Raw genomic sequence first — 12583 nt, 5'->3', positions numbered from 1 at the left:
AAAAAGAATGAAGTTCTGGGACTTCCTTGGTGGTGCAGTGGTTAAGAGTCCATGCTCCCAATGCAGGGGTCCCGGGTTCCTTCCCCGGTCAGGGAACTAGATCCCACATGCATGCCGCAAATAAGATTTCCCTGCTGCAACTAAGGAGCCTGCCACAACTAAGACCCCGCACAACCAAATAAATAAATAAATAATAAGTATTTTTTTTAAAAAGGAATGAAGTTCTGATATATACTATAGCATGGCTGAACCTTGAAAACACGATGCTAAGTGAAAAAAGCCAGATACAAAAAGTCACATGTTGTATGATTCCACTTACATGAAATATCTAATAGGCAAATTCATTGAGACAGAAAGTAGATTAGAGGTTACCAAGGGCTGGGGGGAGGGGAGATGGAGATTTATTGCTTAATGGGTATGGAGTTTCTGTTTCGGGTGATGGAAACTTTTGGAAATAGTGGTGATGGTTGCACAACACTGTGAATGTAATTAATGCAACTGAATTGTGCACTTTAAAATGGCAAATTTTACATGTTTTTGACCACAACAAAAAAAGTTTTTAAAAAATGGTCAGTGGGGGACTTTCCTGGTGGTCCAGTGGCTAAGACTCTGCACTCCCAATGCAGGGGGCCCAGGTTTGATCCCTGGTCAGGGAATTAGATCCCACATGCCACAACTAAGAGCTCCCATGCCGCAACTAAAAGATCTCACATGCCACAACTAAAAAGATCCCGCGTGCCGCAACTAAGACCCAGTGCAGCCAAATAAATAAATAAATTTTCCTTTTTTTTTAAAGTATAAAAAAAAATGGTCAGTGGGCTGGATTTGAGCCATGGGCTGTAGTTTGCCTGACCCCATTGATCTGGGGTGTGCTGCAAGCCCCTTATCTTCTCACTTTGCTCCTTTGCCAGCTTAGATTTCACAGCCTACCAATATAATCATCTTGAATGCATGCTCCCTTGTGAGTCTAACCCCCACCTGCCTTGCCCCAGCCCTGCCCCCTGAAGCTGAACAGCGCTGGGAAAAGGAAATCCCACCATCTCACTTTTAAATGCCAGAACAAGATCCTCATTTGTGCAGCTGGCGATCCCTTCATGTTGCTCTGGTCCATCCTCCCTCTCTCCCAAAGGCTCCCGTCACCACCTCTGCCTCCCTCCTTGTACTGGAAATCTGCCTCCTAACCTGTGTCTGGATGCGTGTCCGCGCTCTGTCCGTGCACAGAGAAACCTTCCATGTGAATTCTTCAAAGATGTCTCTCCAGCGGCTGTCCCCCACCACCACACCCAGCGCCCGCATCCTTACCTCATGCCCTCTACTGGGTCGTTCCCACACCGAGAACAAGCTGTCTTTATTCCCATTTAAAAACAATAACAAAAGGGAATTCCTTGGCGGTCCAGTGTTTGAGACGACACGCTTTCACTGACGAGGGCGCAGGTTCGATCCTGGTCTGGGAACTAAGATTCCGCAAGCCCCTCCGCACGGCCAAAAAAAAAAAAAGCACAATCATACATCCCCTTCCAGCTACCACTCTTATGTTGCTCTCCTTGACTGCAAAATTCCCTGTCCCAGAAGTGGGTACTTATGCTCACTCTCCCATCCTGCTCACTCCATCCGGAGCCAGGACTTCATGAAAATTGCTCTCAGTGGTGACTCCAAGGAGCTCTGTTTTCTGTCTTCACTGTATCTGATCTTTTTTTTTTTTTTTAGTTCCCCAAGCAGGGATTAAACCCAGGCCCCTAGCAGTGGAAGCTCAGAATCCTAACCACTGGACCACCACGGAGTTTCCTACCTGAACTTCTTGAAGTTCTTTTCTACTTGGCATCCGAGATATCCCAGGGCCACAGTCCTCAGACCTCTGTCTCTGTCTACACACACTCCCTGCTCTTCGGATAACAGACTTCCAGAAAGGACTTGAGGCCATACAGTGTGATTCAGAATCTAGGTTCTGCCCGAACCCCAGCTCCAGGTGTTAACAGGGTGACTGCGGGCTAGTTCCTTGACCTGACTCAGCTTCCCGGTCTGTAAAACAGAGGCCGCATAGCACATAGCTTGCAGGCTGTCACGAGAAGTTGCCGACACGCCTGGCATGTCGTAGCATTAATAAGTGGTATTTCCTATTATCACTTGTACTGAGTTGCCAAGGGCGGCAGTGGCCAGAGACATCTGAGTGGGCCCAGAGAGAATGACAGGGTTTGGTGATGTGCAGGGGAGGGACACAGGAGAAGCCAAGCTTTCCCCCTTCCCTGCTCAAACTTGTCACAGTGATGAGACTTCCCTGGCAGCCCAGTGGTTAAGAATCCACCTTCCAGTGCAGGGGGCATGGGTTCGATCCCTGGTCAGGGAACTAAGATTGCATATGCTGTGTGGCGCAGCCAAAATATTTTTTTAAAAAGGCAAAAAAAACCAAAAACTTGTCACAGTGAAAGGAAGCAGGCGTGTTGTAAGGTTCTTTTCTGTTGAATGTGGGGCTCCTCTCCTTTACAGTAAAGACACTCCCCGGTAGGATCTGATGGTGTGAAAATCAGCCTGCAGACAGTTTGCCCTTTAAAAGGGGAGTCTCTGTGAAGACTGTCATCAAATAACTGCCCGTAGATGATCGGTGTTAGAAATGCAGATTATCATGTACTGAGTTGGCAGAGAGCTGGCCCACCTGCAGCAGGACTCTGGGGCTGGAGACCCTGATCAGACACTGCTTTGGAAAGCGGGTGTGGAGAAGGGGCTGGCTCGGCCTGGGGGAAAGGGCCGGGGACAGCAGTGTGGCCTGGGACACCTGAAAACCCAGCTTTCCTTCCTCTATGTTGTCAAACCCAAGCCCAATCAGCCCCCCTCCCCAAAATTCCCCATTGCTCCCCTTCCCCCAACCCCACCCCCAAATTCCAGGTGGGAGGAGTGAATGAGAGTCAGCAGTAGGCTTTATTGATGACTGGTCTATCAAAAAACCATGGTTGGGGGCTTCCCTGGTGGCGCGGTGGTTGAGGGTCCGCCTGCCGCTCTTTTGGTAGATCAATGAGACAAAGTATAAACAAGGGTGTATTAAGATTGATTTTAATAGATATACATTAAACTTTGAATCCCATCCCATCTTTTCTAGTGCCCATGAAGCACTAGCAAAAATTGATCTATTATTTAGGCCATGAAAAATTCTATGTAAAAATTATAGCACCTTTCTGAAAGGCTATTTTGCAACCCATATTAAAAGAAAATACATGATCATTAATCTGGTAATTCCCATTTTATGAAAATTTATCCTGAATACATCATTTAAAAAATGCACAAAGGGCTTCCCTGATGGCGCAGTGGTTGAGATGCCGCCTGCCGATGCAAGGGACGGGGGTTCGTGCCCCGGTCCGGGCGGATCCCACATGCCGTGGAGCGGCTGGGCCCGTGAGCCATGGCCGCTGGGCCTGCGCGTCCGGAGCCTGTGCTCCGCAACGGAAGAGGCCACAACAGTGAGAAGCCTGCGTATCGCAAAAAGAAAAAAAAAAACCATGGTCTATCCATCCAATGGAGTATTACTTAGGATAAAAACAGATGAAGTACTAATACATGGCACAACGTGGATGAACCTTGACAACACGATGCTCAGTGAAAGAAGCCAAACACAAAAGCCTACATATTGTATGATTCCGTTTCTATAAAATGTCCAGAATAGGCAAATCCACAAAGGTAGAAAGTAGATTAGTGGTTGCCAAGGAATGAGGGGTAGTCAGAGGGAAATGGGGAGTGGGTGCTAGTGGGTATGGGGTTTCTTTTGGGGGATGATAAAAATGTTCTCAAATTGATTGTGGTGACGGTTACAAAATTGATTGTACAAAAAAAACCCCACTTAATTTTACACTTTAAATGGGTGGATTATATGGTATGTGAATTATATCTAATAAAGCTGTTATGTTGGGTTTTTTTGTTTTGTTTTGTTTTTGTTTTTGGCTGTGCTGGGTCTTCGCTGCTGCACGCTGGCTTTCTCTAGTTGCAGCGAGCAGGGGCTACTCTTCGTTGCGGTGCGGGGGCTTCTCATTGTGTTGGCTTCTCTTGTTGCGGAGCACGGGCTCTAGGCTTGCAGGGCTTCAGTAGTTGTGGCTCATGGGCTCTAGAGCGCAGGCTCAGTAGTTGTGGTGCCTGGGCTTAGTTACTCCATGGCATGTGGTATCTTTCCGGATCAGGGCTGGGACCCACGTCCCCTGCATTGGCAGGCGGATTCTTAACCACTGTGCCACCAAGGAAGCCCAAATAAAGCTGTTAGGTTAAAAACAGCTTAATTGACCCTAAAGATGTCCAGAAGTCCCTGGAGCCCCAGAAATCACAGGGATCCCCTACAGCAGAGGGTTCCAGAGCTTCTTTCTTCAGCCAAAGTGGGATCTGGCTGCCCTGATGGTGCGATCAGCACTGCCCTTCTCAGAACACACCTGCCTTCCTCTGAGGCTGGTTGGAGGTTCAGGTGAGAGATGGGAACCCTGAGAATGTGGATTTAAACTGCAGCCAGGAAGACTGTCAGCACAGAGGCCGAGGCAGGTTTCCACTCTACATAGCACCCTTTGGGAGGGGGGATGCATTTTTCTCAGTTTTAAACTTTTATCCTACATGTGTGTCAAGAATACTGTTCTTCTCCTTGGATAGATGATGTATTCATTTCCTGCTTCTGTGTAACAAATTTCCATAAATTTATTGGCTTGAAACAGCACAGTTTATCATCGCCAGGCGTGGCATGGCTGGGCTCTCGGCTCAGAGTCCTGCCGGGTGAAATCGAGGTGTCAGCGGGGCTGCAATCTCATCAGGGGCTAGGATGCCCTTCCAAAGTCACTGTTTGTTGGCAGGATTTAGTTCCTTGCAGCTGTAGGACTGACGTCCCGTTGTCTTGTGGACTGTCAGCTCCTGAACACCATCCTCAGGACCTTGTCCCATGGCCCCACCATCTGAGGAAGAGAGTCCCACATGTTGATTCCCTCTCTCGCTTTGAATCTAATTTCCTCTTCCACAAGCAGCTGGAGAAAACTCTGCTTTTAAAGGTCTTGGGTGCTTAGGTCAGGCCCACCTGGATAATCTACCTCAAGGGCAACTGTGCCATATAACATAACCTAATCACGGGAGTGATGCCATAGTCACAGGTTCCGCCCACACTCAAGAGGAAGGAGTATACGAGGGCAAAGGTCATTGGGGGTCATTGGAGAATTCTGCTACCACTGAGGGGGGACCATGAAGGAGAAGCACAGAAAGTTAAGGAACGTCCCTCAGGATGTACAGAGAATTGGAGATGGAGCCTGAAGAAGAATCTAGGGCCCCAACCCTAATTTGAGGCTTTATCCTCTACACAAATATGCCAGGAGTGGTGGATAGAAGGACCAGATGGCCTTTAGGGCCCCCGTTGACCTCTAAGGCTCCAGCAGAATCTGGTGCATATGGGGAACCCCAGCCTGCTTGAGGGGGGGGCAGGGTGGTGGGGGGTTGTGGATACCAGCCATTGGAGCAGGGATGAGGCCCCATGGAAGCAAAAAGCCCCTGCCTGGGAGATGATCCTGAATGCTCCCAGGAAGGCAGAATGGGGGTCAGACACTTCTGCTGTGGATTGGAGCAAACCCCAATATCCCCCAATGCCCTGGTCCCCTTTCTTACCCTAGTCACAGGGAGACCTCTGGGCCGACAAGGCTGGGGTCCCCCAACCACTAGGGGGAGCCTGGCACACACGATGCTTTTGTGCAAGCTGAGCCTGAGCACATTGGGGGAACCTAAGGCAGGTACTGGGGTGGAAGGACTGACCGCCCAGCTCCCCACACCCCCAAGGCCCTGCAGATTCTGGGGCACCAGGCTTGTCAAGGTGCCCAAGGCCCTGACCTCTGGATGCCCGCTTCCTTCTAACAGCCCGATATGGTTCACTTTTCTCATAAGGGAGCTCTTGGAAAGGGGACTGGAGTCCACCTGTGGCGTGTCCCCCATTTCCCCCTTTAGTCCTGCCCCCCATGTTTCCAGACCTGACACTGCAGCCCATGGCGGGGGAGCTCCTGCCTTCTCCTCTCCTCTTCCTCCACCAGCTCGCCCTGTCTTGGGTCCCCCCAGGGAAATGCCCCTCTGATTTTCAACACATGGACAAGGAGGAACCAGGCCATCTGCTTCGATTGGGTGCATCCCACTGAGTTGTATTAAAACTCAGTAAGGGAATTCCCCAGCAGTCCAGTGGTTAGGACTCGGCACTCCCACTGCCATGGCCGGGTTCAATCCCTGGTCGGAGAACTAAGATCCCGCAAGCCACTGGGCGTGGCAAAAAAACTAAAAGCAAAAAAACCAAAAACCAAAAACTGAAACAACTCAGCGAATGGCCACCCTGGCTGGACTTTCAGTTTTAGACAGAAATGGCTGAATGACCACTTCCTCAGTTGATTGTAAGCTGACAAGGCGGTTATAACAATCCCACCAGGCAGCCCAGTAGCCTGGGGCACAGCATAGCAGTAAAGGGGGACCTAATGACGCCCAGCCTGGGCCCTTTAACCAGGGGTGCAGGGTAAGGGGAGGACAGAGCCTCTGGTCAACATAAAAAGAGAGTAAGTCAGCCAAGGCACCAAGGGGGTGTGGCTGGATAGGACGAAGGGTCAGCAGAGGCGCCACCAGAAACCAGGAGGGAGCATTTGGGGTTCAGGAGAAAGGCAGGAAGGAGAGGAATCGGGATGAGGACAGCTGGGGAGCTGCCGAGCTCTAGAGGTTGTCCAGTGTGCCTCTGGGCAGCGGGTTTTCCTCCCACTGGAGGAGTGGACAGGGGCGGGGAGACAAGGCGGGACGTCCAGTCCCATCTGAGGATGGAAAAGGGTGGGCTGGGACCAGCAAGGCCAGGGGAGGGACACAGGCCTTCTCTGATGAGAACGCAGACCTGGGTGGGCTGTGAGTGGGGAGGCTGCCAGGAAATGGGAGTAGCTCTCCCTGAGGAGGGGAGCTCAGAATCCTAGCGTGTCAGGAGGCACGTGTGTATGTGGGCACGAGAGGTCTGGGCCACTGTGTGCCAGATGCTGCTCCGGCGGCTTTTCCTGCATTCCCCGTTTTATCCTCACTACAGGCCCCTAAATCCTGTTATACCCTGGGGACTTATCAAGGTCACCTGACCAGTCTGGCCAGCACCTGGCTCCTTCAACGGCCTGTGCTGCTGCCCCTAGAATAGCCTCCAGGCTGAGAGCTCCCCTGGTTCCGGTGGCCTGGCCCTGCCCAGGTATGGCCAGGTACAAGAGGGGAGCTGAGGGATGTGGAGGGAGAAAACCCTGTCTGCTGAAATGACAAGGTCAAGTTCACGGTGATATGGAACCCATGTTCTGTGGCTGACTGTCAGTGCCCAGACAGCCAAGGGAAGGAGCAACTCCTAGGGATCAAGGAAGGCTTTGGATTCAAGTTTGGGCGGACAGGGAGGAAGGAGGTGAGAGAAGCTCTCCAGAGGGCACCCTGACTTGTGCAAAGGACAGTTTCAAGACAGCTTTCTCCTCCCTCGACACCTCCGGACCTTGCACCCATTTGCGGCTGTGCTGCTCCCGCCAGCACACTGGGGGTTAACATCTGTCTGGTGTAGTGACCACAGCAGCAGTGGCAGCAGGCTGTGATGCCAGTAACTCAGAAGCTGAAATGTGAGAAGCAGGAAGAGAGAGGCAGGGCTGGGAAAAGCTGAGCCACCGCGGCAGCAGCAAGGAGAGAGGGTTTCCCTGGCAGGAGCCTGCAGCTCGGTTCCAGCGGCCAGAGGAGGCCCTCCCATCCTCGGCCCAGTCCCCTCCACATCACTGCCCCTCCTGCCTCAGGCCATGGGCTGTGGCACCCACTCAAGGTGGTCCATGATCATGGTCAGCGTCTGAGCCCTTGGGCCATGGAGCAGCAAGTCGGGGCTGCAGATCTGAGGAAGGGACGGAGGGCGTGCCCAGGCGACCAGCAGAGAATGTATGTGTGGGGCCCTGCCCAGCACTGCCGGAAGCGCTGGGTGGGGAAACAGGCAGAGGGAAGAGTGGGGAGGAGGATGGGAGGTCCCTCGGGGCGTTCCTCAGAGGTCTGGCCTTGACTTCCCCCTCCTCTGGGCAGAACTGAGTCATGGGAGCCTCCCACTGCTCCAAAGGCAGGGAGACACACAAATCTCCCCGCCCCCTCCCTGGGCCCGCTGCCAGCCTGCCTCTGCCGTGAGGACCGACCTCAACTTCCCAAGTGTGTGCGAGGTGCTGGGCACCGCGGGAGCCCCTCATCTCCCTGCCCTTAGTCAGTCCCACACCCGCCGTATCAGAGTTTTGGCAGCTGTGTGTGTGTGACCCGCCCCCCCCAATACAGATGAGCAAACAGAAGCTCAGAGAAGTTCAGAAATTTGCCCAAAGCCACACAGCCAGAGTGAACCTGGGCTTGTCTGACAGCAATTACCCACCATGCCATGCTCCCAGGAAGGCGAAAGGAACAAAGTCTACCGGCAGGTGACCCAGGGCTGTGCGCCAAATCCAAGAAGGCAAGAGATGAAAGGCAGCCCAGGAACCTCAGGAAAGAGGCTGCAGATGAACAAAAGGGGCAGTAATGTCTGGGGCTTGGTACCCTGTGAGATGGTAAGAATGGCATCCAGAGGAAGCAGGGGAAAGGCCTGGTCCTGCCTGGATCTGTAGATGATGATTCTATGGTGGTAGAGATCTCCTGTAATCCCTTAAGATGCAGCCCTTGGAGCCACAGGATCACTGAGTGGGTGACCACTCACCTTGACAGATCACAGAGCACTTCTTGGGCTTGAGGTTTGCGTGGCCCTTGTTTGAAGAGTTAGCAACATTTACTGTGGGAGGGACTTCCCTGGTGGTCCAGTGGCTGGGGCGCCACACTTCAGGTTCGATCCCTGGTCAGGGAACTGGATCCCACATGCCACAACCAAGAGCCCTCATGCCACAACTAAGCCCTCATGCTGCAACTAAAGTTCCCACATGCCGCAAGGAAGATTGAAGATCCCGTGTGCCGAAACTAAGAGCGGTGGGCAAGGCTCTGCTAAAAATGTACAGAAGCACCGTAGCAGGCCCCACTGGGGCCTGTTGGCCAGGAGGCAGGAAGGTCCCAGCTCCACAGCTTCCAGCTGTGACCTTGTGTGACCTTGACTCACTTCTCTGAGCCTTGCTTTCCTCACCTGCAGAAGGGGGATCATGCCAGCACCAACAGGGAGGGCTGCTGTGAGGATTAAATGGGTCATTTGTCAAAAAGCACTTAGATTGAAATACTTCACCTTCACAAAAACTTGTACATGCATGTTCATAGCAGCATTATTCACAAAAAGTAGAAACAACCCAAATGTCCTTTGATGGATGGATGGATAAACAAATGCTGATCCATCCATACAGTGGAATATTATTCACCCATAAAAAGGAATGAAGCACTGACACAGGCTACAACATGGATGAACCTTGAAAACACGATGTTCGATGAAAGAAGCCAGACACAAAAGACCACATATTGTGGGACTCTATTTATTGGGGTGGCCAAAAAGTTCGTTTGGTTAATGAATACGCTGTTCAATAAAGTTCTTAGTGGAAATGAAAAATGTCTTTTATTTCTGCTTAAAACCAAATGAACTTTTTAGCCAACCCAATATATGAAATGTTCGGAACAGGCAAATCTGTAGGGTCAGAAAGCAGACGGGTAATTGCCAGTGGCTGTGGTGGGGAGGGGAGGAATGGAGAGTGGTTACTAATGGGTTCAGGGTTCTTTTTCGTTTTGTTTTGTTTCTAAATCAATTCTTTTTTTTTTTTTTTTTGCCACACCGCACGGCTTTTGAGAGCTTAGTTCCCCAACCAGGGATTGAACCCAGGCCCTTGGCAGTGAAAGTGTGGAGTCCCAACCACTGGACCGCCAGGGAATTCCCAAAATCGATTTTATTTTTTAAAGCAGTTTTAAGTTCAGTAGTTTTTCTTTTTGTCTTTTGGCCGCACCTCTTAGTTCCTTGACCAGGGATCGATCCCGCACCGCCTGCAGTGGAAGCACGGAGTCTTAACCACTGGACCGCCAGGGAATTCCCTAAGTTCAGTAGTTTTAAGGTTTTAAGCAATACTGAGCAAAGGTTCAGAGATTTTCCATACACCCCCTGCCCCCACTATCAAATCCCCCATGTAAACTGTACATTTCTTACAACTGATGAATATCCTGGGGTTCCTTTTGGGGGATGATGAAAATGTTCTGGGATTAGATGGTGGAGATGGATGCACAACTCTGTGAATATACTAAAACCCACTGAATTGTATTACTTTAAAGGAGTGAATTTTACAGGATGTGAATTCTACCTCAATTTTTAAAAAGCACTTAGCAAGAGCTCAGAAAATGTAGCTCTCGTTACTGTTACTATGTCCTTCAACTTCAGAGAGTCTGTCTTTTAATGGAAGAGACCAGATGAACACATCAAAAAATGTTTGACACCCAGAAGAGAGCCAGGCAGCCTGGTCCCAGCCCGGGATAACTGTTGTAGAGTCATGATCAGGGCGTGCAGGACGTGAACGAGTCACCGATGCAGGAGCCCCCAGTCGCCACGCTGGCTGATGTGGAGATAAGCTCCGCACAGAGGTACCGACCCCACCACGTCCAGAGGAGGATAACTGTGAGTGCGGGAGTCTTATTAGAAATCCAAGGAGGTGGCATTTGGGATATGAGTCAGACAACGTGGGTGGTTTGGTGGGGATGAGCAGGCACCCATAGATGTGTGGCATCCCAGAGGGATGCTGGCAGGCAGGGCTGGCAGGAGTGGAGGGCGCTGAGCCCTGGGGGAAGGCGGGGGACACTCCTTGGAGCACTCCCTGTGCCCCGAGCAGATTCTGGGAGGGGCTTTACTTCAGTTCACAAAAGGTTGCAGAAAGCTTACAGGAGGCTGGCCCTCCACCCTTCCAGAAGCTCTAGGTTCCCGGGAGGTGTCCAGGAGGTTTGGACCACTCTGGGCACCAAGTTTCCTCTTCTGAGCCACCCCCCAGGTTCCAGGGTTCCAAGAGAGAGAATTTAGGAGATGGACGAGCCTGGGTCAGGCCCTTCACACCTAACCACCCCCCTACACACCCCCATGTCAAACGACCAGGTTTATGCTGTGGCAGGGGAGGAAAAGAGCCAGCCACTCTCAGGAGTTGAGCCTGGGCCCCTCCTCCAGCCCCAGGTGGAGCTGAGGGCACACAGAGGCAACTCCCAGAGGCAGGCCTGAGCCTGCAGGCTCACAGGTGAGGCCCACTCGCTGCTCCCTCTACCCCTTTCCTGTCCCTCCTGCCTCCATCCTCTGTCCCAAGTAGTCCCTAACTCTCTCCTGGGAGAAGCTCCTTGGAGGAGAGAAAGGAGCGTGCACACACGCACGCATACACACACGCACACACACACACACACACACACACACACACACGCATCATCCTTTCAGCCCACAGGGCAGATCACACAGCACCTAGATATAGGGAAGAGAAAGGGACCTAGGCTAGTTAGCATAGAACTTTCTCCAGGCCAGGCAGGTGCCAAGGGATTTGCAAGCATTGTCTCAGTCAATCCCAAAAAGAATCCTATGAGATTTCATAGATGAAGAAAATGAGCTTCTGAGAGCTTAAGGAATTTAGCCAGTGGGACACCCCAGTAGGTAAGAGCCATAAAGCCAAGCACAGTGCCTGGCACAAGCCCCAGGAGGCAGTTCTGTGGGAGCAGCTCAGCAGAGTGCTGTTTCTGCCCACCCCCTGGCACTGGCTCTTTTGGGGAACCCCTCTCACTCCCACTTTCTCCGTGTGGCTCTTGGGGCATCGGCCCTGCACTGCAGCGAGCTCCTGACCCAGACCTGTCTCACCAGTGTCCAGGATGAGCAGGGCCCCAACTGGGCCAACAAGAGGCAAGCCTAGGGTCTCGCTGGCGCCCCAGGGAGAGGCAAGCTAGGAGTTCGCAGGCTTTGGGGAGCGAAGGCCCGAGAGTAAACCCACACAGAGGACACTAGGCCAGGAGATGCAAGCCAGTGTCGCAGGGCCATTGCTGAGCACTGGACCAGCTAGGCCCTTGGCCTTTGCAGTTATATGAGCTCTCTGAAGGAAGGTCTGACTGCAGAGCTCACACTGCTTCCCTGCCCCACGCTGTCCCCTTCGGGGCCCTGGTAGCTTAGGAGCTGGGACAAGGCTGGGGATGGGGCCTCACCTCTCTCCCAGAATCCTGGGGTGGAGGGGTGGGGAGTGTGGGACCCTCTCAGCCTCCTCCTCCCTGGCTCATCGCTCAGTTTGACCTTCAAAGTTGACATCTGCTTCCAAGACTCTGTCTCTCCTCCTGGAATTTAGCCTCCAGATGTCGGATCCGAGGCGGCAGCGGTGGCTGCCTGGCTCCCCCCAGAGTGAATCAGCCACATTCCAAAGGTGCAAACACAGACACCGCGCCCCCGACAGCCTGGGGCTGCAGACTTCCTCCCCAGGCCCGCGCCGGCCCTAGCTCCCGCTCCGCTCTCCTCCCCAATTGCCTCTTCCCAGCCAGACCAGGCTTTGGGCTTCCTCTCCAGAGACATTCTGGAAAAAGAATGCCGCTGGGGCCGAGAGACACCCTGATCCGCCCTGCTGGCTCTGTCCCCTGCAGCGAGCACAAGCACGGACCCCAGCCTGGGCGCCCCCAGCTGTTATCGGTATATGTGGCT

General features: G+C 52.4%; 1 non-coding gene across 1 annotated transcript; it reads left to right on the top strand.

Moving 5' to 3' along the window:
- Positions 1-583: 583 nt before the first annotated feature.
- TRNAG-CCC (transfer RNA glycine (anticodon CCC)) lies at positions 584-656 on the top strand. Its single transcript has one exon. It is a non-coding gene; the product is annotated as a tRNA-Gly (tRNA).
- The last annotated feature ends 11927 nt before the right edge of the window (positions 657-12583 follow it).

This window comes from Lipotes vexillifer, unplaced genomic scaffold, assembly GCF_000442215.2.
Source record: "Lipotes vexillifer unplaced genomic scaffold, Lipotes_vexillifer_v1.1 scaffold914, whole genome shotgun sequence".
NCBI classification, from domain to species: domain Eukaryota; kingdom Metazoa; phylum Chordata; class Mammalia; order Artiodactyla; family Lipotidae; genus Lipotes; species Lipotes vexillifer.
Note: the sequence above shows the minus strand (reverse complement) of the source record. Positions and strands in the feature narration are given on the sequence as shown.